General features: G+C 45.4%; 1 protein-coding gene across 4 annotated transcripts in view; it reads right to left on the bottom strand.

Moving 5' to 3' along the window:
* The window catches only part of FOXP1 (forkhead box P1), a 596530-nt gene extending 591894 nt beyond the window's left edge, over nt 1–4636 (bottom strand). For all 4 annotated transcript variants that reach the window (XM_043587930.1, XM_043587931.1, XM_043587932.1 and 1 more), the window contains exon 1: nt 4541–4636. The gene's annotated coding sequence lies outside the window, so the exon portion shown is untranslated. The remainder of the gene's footprint in view (nt 1–4540) is intronic.
* Between the last annotated feature and the right edge of the window lie 7692 nt (nt 4637–12328).

A 12328-nucleotide genomic window follows, 5' to 3' on the forward strand; every position in this document is an offset into this window, starting at 1 on the left:
GAAGGGCATGTATTAAAAACTGACATCAGGGGATTTCGAAAAGAAAAACAAGCCTTGCAGAGACATCCACGGCTAATTTGGTCAATAGATCTCCTGACTGGGTAAAACAGCGACAACCTTCTTCTAAATGGGAGCTGGCTTCTAACTACAACCCGAAAAATGCCTTAGCACAAACTGACTGTAATTAATAAGAATAATTTATTAAGGAAACAAAGAACACTGTCTAATTGTCTTTCCCGGCTGCCATGTACTTCACCCCACTGTACTTCCTCTTTCCAGAATACCAGCCTCATAGCCATAACTGCAAGAACATTATCTATAGGATGAAAAACCAAAACACGTCTTGAAATCAAACACTCCTTACAACATTTATTTTTAGCTTTGGCGACACAAGCCAAATCTGCTTAATTTCCATTAACCACATCGTCGCATGCACATGGAAATAAACTATGTAGGTCCCGGGGTGGGGACAACAACCGTCATGCATAAGATATCCCATAGTTGGCCAGGTTTTCCCATTTCGGGAATTCACCTCATCTCATGGCCTGCCGATGTTCCAGCTTTTGGCACCTCGAACCTTAATTCATCCGGGTACCACGGAAGAGAAATCTTTTCAAAAATCAGTTTAAGATGGCTCCTTGGATAGCACGCGTATGGCCAAGTGGACTAGGGACCAGTGTAACCAGTCACAAGAAAGATCATTTAGAAAACACACGAGCTCAAATGCAAACTTACTTGGCTTGCTGGCTTGATTCAGAAATTCAGTGTTTGATCACCTGGTGGGATTACTACCATCAACTGAAGAAAAAAAAAAAAATCCCCTGCAAATAGTAAAAGTATATGTTGGCTCATGTCTATTCAGCAGATGCCTCTTATAAGGTTATTTTCTTTAGAAAACAAACCTCTACTTGCTTGAGACCTTTACACACTTGAGGTCCAAATAACAGAAAAAAAAAAAAAAGCTGGCTTAGCAAAAATGGCATTTACTATGACTGAATTCTATAAAAGGAGTATGACACCTAACAGGATAAGAAAGGAAAAGAAAAAGCCCTTAGCAAAAACATTTTTTTGCAAAACAAAAATACCACCTGTGCAAATCTAGCTAGGCTCTCAAACCCTTTCTCAGCCACAGAGAAGCAGCTCATGCTCAAAGCCTTGAAGTTGCAATTAAATTGTAGTAATTTAAGATTATCAGGAGAGCAAAGGGCAGTGGGAGCTCTTTGGAGGGCTTCCCTCCCCTCTTAATGCTCTTCAGTCAGGGGTTAAATGAGTTTCTTTAATGTAAGTACCTTAAAGTAACTGAATCATAAACAAAATTTATACTGTTTTCTGACAGCCTGCAATCTATTTAAATTTTATTAACGTGTGCCTAAAATTATTTTTAAAAGACAGGACTCCTGCAATGCCCTGTAAATATTCTTGGCATACCCTCTGAAATGTAATCGGTAGGGTAACAACTAACATTGTCTAAATACACATACTTCTTTCTGATGCGGAGTCTTACAAGATAACATTTCAAAACTGAGTTGGAGTCTTAAGTAAAACAAGAAAACTAAACCAACAGCACAATAAGATTGGCTGCAAAGAGGAAGCTGGGTTCAAAAGAAGTTGTCACATCTGCTATATTCACCCTTCTCTTAATGTTGGCATTGGATATGCTGTGGCATAAATATATTGGTTTAGGAAATATCACAATTCTTCTGTTAATTTAAACAATTGCTGAAAACAGACATATCCCTCAACAGAGCCTCAGAACACAAATTTTAGGCCAGGGTAGAGTCTTAAGAAAAGCAAGGAACAACTTAGTAACAGAAAACCATACCTAGGCTCAATATTAACCCAGTTAACTTTTGTTATTGTTGGTACAAATGATTTAACTAGAAAATATTTACAGCTTCTTAAAAAACATTACATATTGCACAGAATTGCCTAATAGCATCTATGTGTATGTTTAACCCGCATTGTGTAATTACACAATAAAAGATATATCCAATAAAAGCTACACACTTTGAAACATGTTGGGCACTATGGTTATGAAACTGACATAAAAAAACATAAAGTGTTTACTGTGTGATCGACATATTAATTAAAAATGCAATCCTTAAATGACAATCATTTTTATTCTTCTTTATGTGTTCACTTGTCCTATTTCCCACTTTGTTCTACTTAATTAAAAATGACATTTAATTTGGGGATAGTTTATAGCAAAAAAAAAAGGGGTTATAGTTTTTACTCGAGCATTTAAATATAAATACAAAATCTTACAGACAACTCCAGCAATATGATCCCCTTAATTTGAGACAGTTAATTTCAATAGTTGATGATGCTTTCATTATACTTTGATAAACTTGTAAAAACAAAATGCTAAAGTAATTGCTGTTACTACTCCCTTTAAAAATGTAAAGCAGTTAAATTTTCCTAGACAACAAGCAAGGACAAGTTACAGAGAACTTGAATAAAAGTAGCAACGTGGTCATGTTGAATGTCAATCTAAAAAAAGAGGTTATGTCTAATCTGGAGAATGCTCCCTCTCGCCTTTTTAAATTCCAAGAGTGGGCTGACACAAAACTTCATCACCAGGGATTTTTCTTTTTTTTTTTTCTTTCTTTCTTTTTTTTTTTTTTTTTTTTTTTTTTGAGCTTCACATCAGATTTAAACCATCACATACAAAACCTTGGCTTTCCTGACCAGGCAGATCTTCTAAACTTGATGTGAGAAAATGTTACCTAACTCTAGTGTAGGAGTCTAATGTTGGTAAAAAGAATTCCACTGCACAGTTCTGGGTAGCAAGGCAGCTTCTGGAAGACTTAATATTCATTTCATACCTTTCTGCATGCATGTTGTCCACAAACAAGACTGTATTAGAAAAATAACTTATTTAGCAACTCCACATCCATAAAGAACTCAAAAGCTGTTAGTGTTTCCTTCCAAGTGAGCCTTAGCTCGCACAACAAAGATCAGCATTTGCAATGGTCCATTTCTGCATTAGTGAATATATAGCTTTGCTGCTTGATCGAATAGTCCAGGGTTCTCCATGTAGAGCTCCTGACAACAACCCAGCAGCAGGTCTGTTTGATCTCTCCTGCTTCCTTAATTTGGGTTGTCAAGGTTCAGCAGTTGGAGGCTGTTTACTTTACTTTTCCAAAAAAAAAAAAAAAAAAAAAAAAACTGATTGCTTTCTCTCTCTCTCATACAATGACTAATCCAAAGTCTAAGGGGGGAAAAATGCAGCCAGTGGTAAGATGCTAAACCTTTTTTTTTTCCCTCTGCAGTGAGAATTTAACTGACATCTTTTGAGTGGTAATAGTTGAGTTCTTTTTTATATTTTTAATGTTCTTTAATGAGGAGATGTTTCAAGTAGAAAAGTCAGAAAGAAAGAAAAAACCCATTCCAAATCTCTGAAACTGTAAGCCCAATTTTCTTTTCCTGGAGAAAAGAGATGGGTATTTCCACTTTGAGAATCAAAACTCCAGTGGAATTCTAAAAAAGATTTGATACATTTCTCTCTGGAACTAAAAATAACAGCAACTCCTGTCTCAATTATGCAGGCTAACCCCACTCAGAAAACACCTGAACTCTTACCATTTCTCTTCAAATTCTAGTTAAGACATCTCCCCCCAAACTGACTATCACTATGGAAAAGCGAAGGGAAGGAGATAGAAGGTAAAATTTTTGCAAGGAATCTTCAAGATATTTTCAGCGGTAGAAAAAGCCCTTAAATATCCTTCAGGTTTTTTCAATTCAGCTATTGTGCAAGTCCTAAATCCTACGGACAACCAAAGGTAAAGTGTAGATGGTTTCAAGGTACAGACTCCTTCCAAAAGGAATACAGAATGCCCTTCCAGCATTCCTGTTTTAAAAAGCAGTAACAAAAAAGGAAATCCGAACTTAGAAAATACCTGTGACCGGACAGGAGAGCAACACGAGCCCCTTCTAAGTGGGCTGGAGACGCTTAAATGCAACCAAATGAAATGTTTACATTAATTTCATTATTCTGCCCAAGCCTCACTGATGAGGGCTGGGGGGGGGGGGGGGGAGGGAGGGCAGGAGGGGGTAGGCGGGGTGTTGGGAAGAGGAAGAAATAAGTTTCATTTCGGGTTTTCTGGTCGAGCAAAAGGAAAATGAATTAAAACGAATGCGTAGGATGAGCCCAGGCTAAATCAATACACTTTGTAATCAGCCCAGCAAGGGTATTTGGACACAATGACTTGGAAATAATTAATAGTTATAAGAGGGGAGTGGGGTGAGAAGAGGGGGGTGAGAGATGTCACCATATTTTATCGGAGCACTTTACACTACACGCTAAACTTTGATCTTCAGAATCTCGGATTTAGGAAAGGGGGGAAAAAAAGGAGAAAGTCCAGTGTTTCGAAGCACCTACCAGCTTGAGGATGGGCACATTCCTGGCTCCGGGCGCCTTATCCCTGCGCTCGCGCCGCCCATGCTGGCGCTTTGGGCACAGAGAGCCCCCGGGGGCTCCAGGGTATCTTTTGCCCCCGCCCGCGTCCTCGCCCCGGCCCCCGCGGCCGCCTCGACTTACCGGCAGAGTCCGGGGAGGGAGTGGGAGCGCCGCCTTCACGCCCGCGGAGGAGGCGCCGGCAGCACCATGGTCCCCGGCGCCGCTGCCGCTGCCCCTTGCCCGCTTGCTCTCCGTGCGCTCTCTTCCTCTTGCAAACTTTCGGGTTCTGCGGTCGACAAGAAACCGGGGCGACCCTCAGCAAGTCCTCCTGGCTCAGGTTGGGGGAAACTGAGGGGGGTGGGATAAGTGATGAGGCTGGGGGACCAAGACAGAGAGGACGGCGGGATAGGAGGACCCAGGAGTGCGGGTGGACAGAAGGGAGGATGTGGCTCAGGGAATCCCTGCAAGGATCCCGAGACCGGGAAATCGGCCCGAGCCGAAGTCTCAGCACCTTCCCCAGGATCTTACAAAGTTGCAACAACAAAAAAGGAGGGGGGAGGAAGGAGGGAAGGGGGTGGGAAAGGGATACGATCGCAGGCGCAAGGTTTGAAGTTACAACTGTTTATTTAGTCCTTATTCTCACAGGGGCGGGAGCTGCGCGGGAAAGGGGGGGTGGTGCTGCAGGCTGCGATTTCGAAGCAAACACTGGGGAGGGGGCATACGACTTTGTTTCTGGGCGCGGAGCTCCCCGGCGCCCGCGTGTGTCACCGTCAGTCTCCGGGGACCGAGGCGGAGCTCACAACAGGTGGGGAGGGGGACTCGCCGAGGGCCAAAAAGGAGAAGGAATCAAAGTTTCCGAGCGGCGGTATCTGGGGAGGAGGGGGGCGGGAGGCGGAGGCGAGGGGAGGCGGAGGCAGCGTATGACCGCGACCCCGAGGCAACTGGCAAACTCTCCGCTCCCCGGCGCCACCGCCGCCGTCCCCACCCAAAGCGCACGCAGTCCCGGCTACCGACTCGGCCGAGTCCTCTCAGCGGGACGGCGATGGAGCGCAGGGAGCTCGGGAGGAAGGCGGAGTGCGGGCGAGGGATGGAGAGCCATCGGCTGCCGGGACCGGGCCAGAGGGACCCGGCGACTCCCGCGCGTCTCAGGACAGATCCAGGCTTGGGAAACCCCCCGGTACCCCAAGCTTCAAAGGAGAGTAAACCCCGAAAGTGTTTGTGGTGGAAGGGAGAAGACCCGATGCGGCGACTCCCCGCAGCGCACCCCGTTCCCATCCCACCCGCGGAGCTGGCCACGGCTGTCGCGGGCCTGTCCGCGGCGAGGCTGGGTTCTCGGGGTCGAGGGCGTGTGAGGGTGCGTGTCTAGGTGGGGGTGCGCGAATGTGTGTCCGAGTTTTCTGTGCTCCGGGGGATGGCGGCGGAGTGTCCCCGCCGTCACGTTCGGGGCCAGGCGCGTGTGGCACAGAGGATGTCCCCAGGCGCGGGCCCCAGGATGAGGGCATCCCGTCATTACAATCCAGGGGCACCGAGGGGGCACACACTGGCGGAGAGCGAAGGCAAAAAGTTTGCTCCAAGTCCAAACTTCGGGCTCCAAAGGCTCCCGGCGCGCGCCCCCTCCCACCACAGACTCGACCCCGGCCTCGCGCCCGCCTCGCTACTCGATTGGCATCCCGACGCCCGACATCGAAAGTTGCACCAGGCGGCCTGGGCTTATTGATTTCTCTCCCGCAGCGATCGCCCAGAGCGCAAAGCCAGGCGCGAAGGGGCCGAGGGGAAGAAGATCTCGCCTCCCCGCCGCCGCTGCCGCCGCCCCCCACCCTCATTTGACTTATGGAAATGGACCCAAGCTTGCGGCCGCCGCCGCCGGAGGCCCCCGCCCCCAACCCCCGCGCCGGCCGGTAAACCCTCCCCCCCCCCCCCCCCCGCCACCAGAGAGCCTGGGCCCCGGCCCCGGGGGAGAGAGAGGCTGAGAGGGGAGGGCTGGGGGGAGATGCACGTGGAGCCTGGAGGTGGAAAGTAGTTTTTTTTTTTCCTTTTTTTCTTTTTCTTTTCTTTTCTTTTTTTTTTTTTTTTTTTTGTGCTGGTTGTTGTTGTTGTTTAAAGTGGCGGAAACAAGGCAGGAGGCAGCTTGGGAAAAAGTGGAGCAGAAATGGAAAAATACAAACTCACCCGCTGCAAATGGTCTCTCGGTGCAAACTAAGGTGTTTTCGGGCCTTTCCCCGCGCGCGCCCACTCCCGCCCGCGCGCGCACCCCCGCTCACACACTCACTCGCGCACACACGCGCGCACACACGCACTCCCGGACGAGGGCCGGGCCGCCGCGAGTACAGCATGCAACCGCCACACAATAAATAACAATAGATTCCTCCGCTCCGGACTAGCTTCCCGGAGCCCAGCCAGCGCCAGTGGCGGCGGCGGCAGAGGCGCGGGGAGCGCCGGCCCGGGGGCGCTCCCCAGCCCGCCTCCCGGCCTCCTGCCAGGGCCCCCTTTCCGCCTCACGCGCCCCCAAGGCCCCCCGGCACCCCCAGAGCGCGAGCCGCCGCCGCCCCCTCTCCGGGCCACACGGGCGCTGGCGCCCACCCTGCTCCTCCCCACCCCCCCCTGCCTCCCGGAACAAATAAATAAATAAGGCGCGCGAGAGAGGCCAACACGTCGCGGAGGGAGATGTTGTTATTTTTTGCTGTTGTGCGTCCCTGACGTCACATCCACCTGCTGGGTAAACAACAAGGCTCGCAGCAAAAAAAAAAAAAAAAAAAAAAAAAAATCGCAATTGGCAAAGAAGGGGGGAGGGGGGCACGGCCTGGGGGGGGGGCGGGTTCCGGGGAGATGAGAGTAAAGGGCGTCCGGGCTGGATGGGGAAGAGGAGAGGGAAGCAGAACCCCACAGACCAGAGAGAGAGGAAGGGAACGCCAGAGCAGTCCCTGGCCAAAGAGGGATCTGGCAAGAAAGACCTGGAAAAATAAGGGGCATGGGGGAGGGGAGGATCCCTCGCAAGATGGGGACTTGGGGGGCCCATTCAGACACCAGAAAAAACGAGAGGGAGAGTGTTAACAAGTAGGGACGAAGATAGGAATGCGATGGCTATTTGCTTGGTTTCTGAGCTAAAAATATAGAAGGAAGGAGAGAGGGTAGGCAAGGATGTGAGTTTCCTCCAGTTAAAAGTGAAAGTGTTTTGCCATCAGTGACAGTTGAAGGAGGGGGAGGTGGGGGTGGTGTTTTCAGCCCCCTTTCTCCTTCTCTCCCGTCCTCCCTCGGTCTCTCCTCTTTCTTTCTGCACTTTGTCCAATGAAAGAAGGCGAGTTCGGGAGGTGAAAGTTCAACAGAAGGACAAACCCCTGTTTGCAGGGAAACAGAAACCCAGCAGCGAGGGGGTTTTCCCCCTGTTTTCCTGAATCAGGAGAGTGTAATGTGGGAGAGCTTTCCCCCTCTTCCTTGTCAGACTCACTGCTGGAATGTGTAGTTTGATCCACTTTGGGGGAAAGTGGCTGCTGCATCAGGAGCTGTGCTCTTGCCACGGTTTCTCTTAGGAAAACGCCCAGGGGCTAGCATGTCAATCAGTTGTTTAACACAAATTACCTGCTCTCCCAGAGATCAGTCACATGCAGAAAGCTCTGTCCAATTCTTTGAAAAGGTGAGATTTTTTTTCTTTTTTTCTTTTTGCTGTTTTGAAGTTTGGTGGAATTTAGAAATTTTAAGGAGTAAATTAGAAGCCTGAATGAAATGTTTTGAAATATACATATACATGTATAAAACAAAAGACACTGGTATTTCTTTCGTTTTTATCAACACAAATTGAGAAGGAAGACTTTTTGTTTCCAAAATGTGACTTAGAAAGATAGAGGGTTCCATGGCTTGTTGTTGTTAACAGAAATAATTTTTTTTCAGGCCCATCACCCCAGATGCTGCCAAACTCCTAAGCCAGCATTTCCAGCTACTGGCTGGCTGGTGTAACAGGCCAACTCTTAATGAGAATGTATGGAAAGCCACTCCTGTGGATTCCTACAAAGTACTTGGGGGGCGGGGGGGGGGGGGGTTGGAGACAAGTACTGTTCATTCCTTGAGACCAGCACAATTGTAGATTATCAACATCCTGAGAAGGTTATTATAAGTTCTTATGTAAAATGTCTTTTTACAAATATTGTTAAACATTCATTTACAGAAGAATTTTAAATCTCTATTGCAGTAACAGTGTAAGACTACCACTGTAAAATTGTATCTGTTTTGCAAATAAAAAAATAACAAAGCCATTTACTAGTGTTACAGAATAAAGCCAAAGAAAGGAAGACTGTACTAAGGTAATTCAGCATAGAATTCATGTTGAACGCATGCTGTGCAAGATTCTATGCTATCCAGACAAGACCATCCATTGGATCTTTTAGACTAGAATACAGATAAAGAAAATGCATTTTAGTTTGTACAGAACTTCCTGGCTTTCTAGAGACTAGGGTTCCTGTTATCTTTGATTCAAGACATTGAGATATTGATGACATATCTTCTATATTCTAGACCATAGAGTAGGCGGTGATGGCTACAAGAATAAATAAAATCCCTGTCCTGTGAGGAACTCACAGCCTAAAGCTTTCAGTAATAACATCTAATATTTATTGAATGTTTACTATGACCTAGGCATTGATAAAAAGCTTTATGTCAAGTCAATTCATAGTTAGAACAGTCCTTTAACATCACTGGAAATTCCTGTGCTGAATTCACATGGAATTAAATGGAAATCTACAAAGCAGCCAGTCTGGGGGGGGGGGGGGGGGAGGGTGTTTTCCATTTTTAAAATGTTTATGCCAGATATGTGTATGGTATGTGTTGGGTTGCAGAATTATAACTCAGGAGAATAGCAATTTATTTAAATGTGACAAATTTATTCATCGTCTGTAAAGAACAATTCATGTTCCAATACCGTTTTCCAGATTGGATGGTGAGTTTTAAAAAAATTATTGGTATTGCCATACTAAAACGATCTTTAGGTTCCTGCTGATCTTATTCTGCATTTTAACTGCCTTAAATTCTACATTCTCTTGAAAGAGGGGGCCAAAGTCAGACTGACAACAAGTTTTGCAGACAAAAGGAAATCCTGGTTGTAAATCCCATGATATATTGTACTCAATTTTGTATATAATACTGTCTAATGTGCCACCTTATTAAAGAACTCCATATCCATTTGGCTTACATTAGGGGGAAACTTAACTGCAGCTTAACATATTGTTCATTTTCAACACTGTCACGTTACATTCATAGGGAGCACATTTTAATTTCTTTATCTGTAATCAACTGGAAGTTTCTTTTTGTTAAATTAAAGCAAGAAGGGCTTTTAAATAAAGGGCATGGGGGTAGGACGCCACCTTTTGGTGGTAAAACAAATAGAAATCCCCTTTTCAACAGATGTTCCTGACATAATTGTATTTTAATTACACCAATGCAAAGGTGCTTGTCCCTGTTTGATTCTGTTTGAAGTAACAGGAAAAAAAAAAAAAAACTGTGAAAGGAAAATTGGGAAACTATCCTGAACTGCAACCAAAATTTCCTCAAAGGTATCAGAGCATGTTAGGGCCCTGTCACATACAATTGCCTATACATCAGACACCAACTTTGTTCTGCAAGTACTTTGTTGATAAATGTATGCACATTTGGGGTAACAGAAACTGGGGTGGACATTTACCACTTAACAAGATACCTGAATGCTTTTATAAGTTTAGAGTTAACCGGAAACTTTATATTCACCTAATTCAGTGTTTATAGTTACCGAACCTTTCTAATATTTTGCCATATCTGCATAACATGATAGTTACTGAATAATTTATGTAGTACACTCATTGGACTACAGCTAATATGGCAAGTGTATTAAATATCTTCTTTACATCAACCTACTTTTTCTATTACTACTTTAAATGGGAAATCACTATTGCATTCCATGAATTAAAAACAAACACGATAAAAACAAAGTCGTCGATTCCTTTGTTAAAAAAGGGAGAGTGGCAAAAAAAAAAATTACAAATTACAACTAACTTTTTTTTTTAAAGGGAGAGTTGTAGATGCTGCAAGTGTTAATAACGTGAGTGTCAGCAGAGAATTTTTACTCTTTGTTTTTTTGCTTTTTGGAAAAGCTGGAAGGATTGAAATTTTGAAACTGATAGCGGAGGGAGTATAGCTGTATGCGATACAATGTTACCTGTCGCCATCCTAGTGGCAAGTCGAGTCTCATACTAACCAAGTACAGTATTTCAAATTAGAGACTGGTTAGTAGCTGGACAAGGATTAGAGTCCAGGTGTCCTGGCTCGATGCCTCTATTTCCCATCGTACAGTTTGCACTTCACAACAGGGGCAGGAGTGCAAGCACTCCTCAGACATTATGCAACCCGCCTGGCTTCTACACACCCCTTCACAAATGGGAGAAACTGAGGCTGTGGAGGGTGGAGAGCAAGTTCAACCATCTACTCACTTGTCTCCCCTCAGGAGTGGCAGGCATCCAGGTGGGGGGTAAACACTGGGAAGAAAGGAGGGGAGGGTTGGCAAGAGAGATGGAGAGTAGGGGGAAGGGAGAGGTTAGTGAAAGCATTCAGACTCTTAAATGAATGTTTACACTCCAAGTTTCCTTTCTGGAAGAGAAATATGGCAAATGAAAATGGTACGTATGGTGTGTTTCACAGTAAGAGGCAAGAGAAAGGTGTCCTCTGTTTTGATGTCACTGTATGTCCACATCAGAAATCAACAGAGGATCTCTTGTTTTAAAGTATACAATCTTACCAGGCACTCTGAGACCAACCACACTGAATAAGTGGGTGGCTTGAAAAGCTAGTCAAGGAATGGTGGAAGAACCCTGTTTCCAAGAGGTTTCCCTGGGGTGCCTGGGTGGCTCCGTGGGTTAAGCGTCCAACTTCAGCTTGGGTCGTGATCTTATGGTATGTGAGTTGGAGCCCCACGTCAGGCTCTGTGCTGACAGCTCAGAGCCTGAAGTCTGCTTCAGATTCTGTGTGTGTCTCTCTCTCTGCCCCTCCACCCACTTGCACTCTGTCTCCCTCTTTCTCTCCCCTCCCTCACTCATGCTCTGTCTCTCTCAAAAATAAACGTTAACAACAACAAAAATGTTGAAAAAAATAATAAAAGGGGTCTCCCCAAGACAAAATTTGTTTAGAGGCTCAGCATCACTTAGAGACAACAGCACATTTTCTGAGGTTTTAATCGCAGAAAGGGAACTTAATTACACAGATTGCATTTCCTGCTTTTAAGGGCACAGTTCTATAAACATAAATAAACATGGCCTGAAAATATGTTTAGGTTTTTGTAAATTGGTCCTGGCGAAAAGAGGTTGCTGTTAACTGTAACATATAGGATAGCTCCTTGCCCTATAGGTGCCAATGGATTGTAGTCCCTAGAAACGACAAGATACAATAAACTATTTGGCCGAGTACCTCTACTCCAGAAAGCTATTCTAATCCCCTAACCCCAGGACATTCACATTGCAACACATTGGTAATTTCAAAATACATAAAGGGAGTATGAGTGCCTCAATCCTACCTTACCACAGGTACCAGAACAATCTACAGCTTTGCTATGCAAGATGAGATGTCATCAGGAATAGGAGCACCACCTGACAGCATATCAGAACTGCAGAATCCCAGCCCCCTCGCGATGCCTACTGGATGAGTAGCTGCATTTTAACAATACTGCCCAGCTGAGTCTCACACATACGCAAGCTTGAGAAACACACATCTGTGGTGCACGTAGCCCCTGAGACAACAGGCACCATCTCAATCTTTACAGCCTTAGACTCCTCAACAGATAGTTTTGTAAGTTGGCCAGCATCCCTGGTTTGCTACACCGGTGTCTTTCGTAAACTTTGTTGATTCCTGGTTTTTCAACCCCTTGCAACGTTAAGCCACTAAATCGCATATGTAAACCATGATTCATTCCTTTGAAAT

Source organism: Prionailurus bengalensis, chromosome A2 (genome assembly GCF_016509475.1).
Source record: "Prionailurus bengalensis isolate Pbe53 chromosome A2, Fcat_Pben_1.1_paternal_pri, whole genome shotgun sequence".
In the NCBI taxonomy this organism is placed as follows: domain Eukaryota; kingdom Metazoa; phylum Chordata; class Mammalia; order Carnivora; family Felidae; genus Prionailurus; species Prionailurus bengalensis.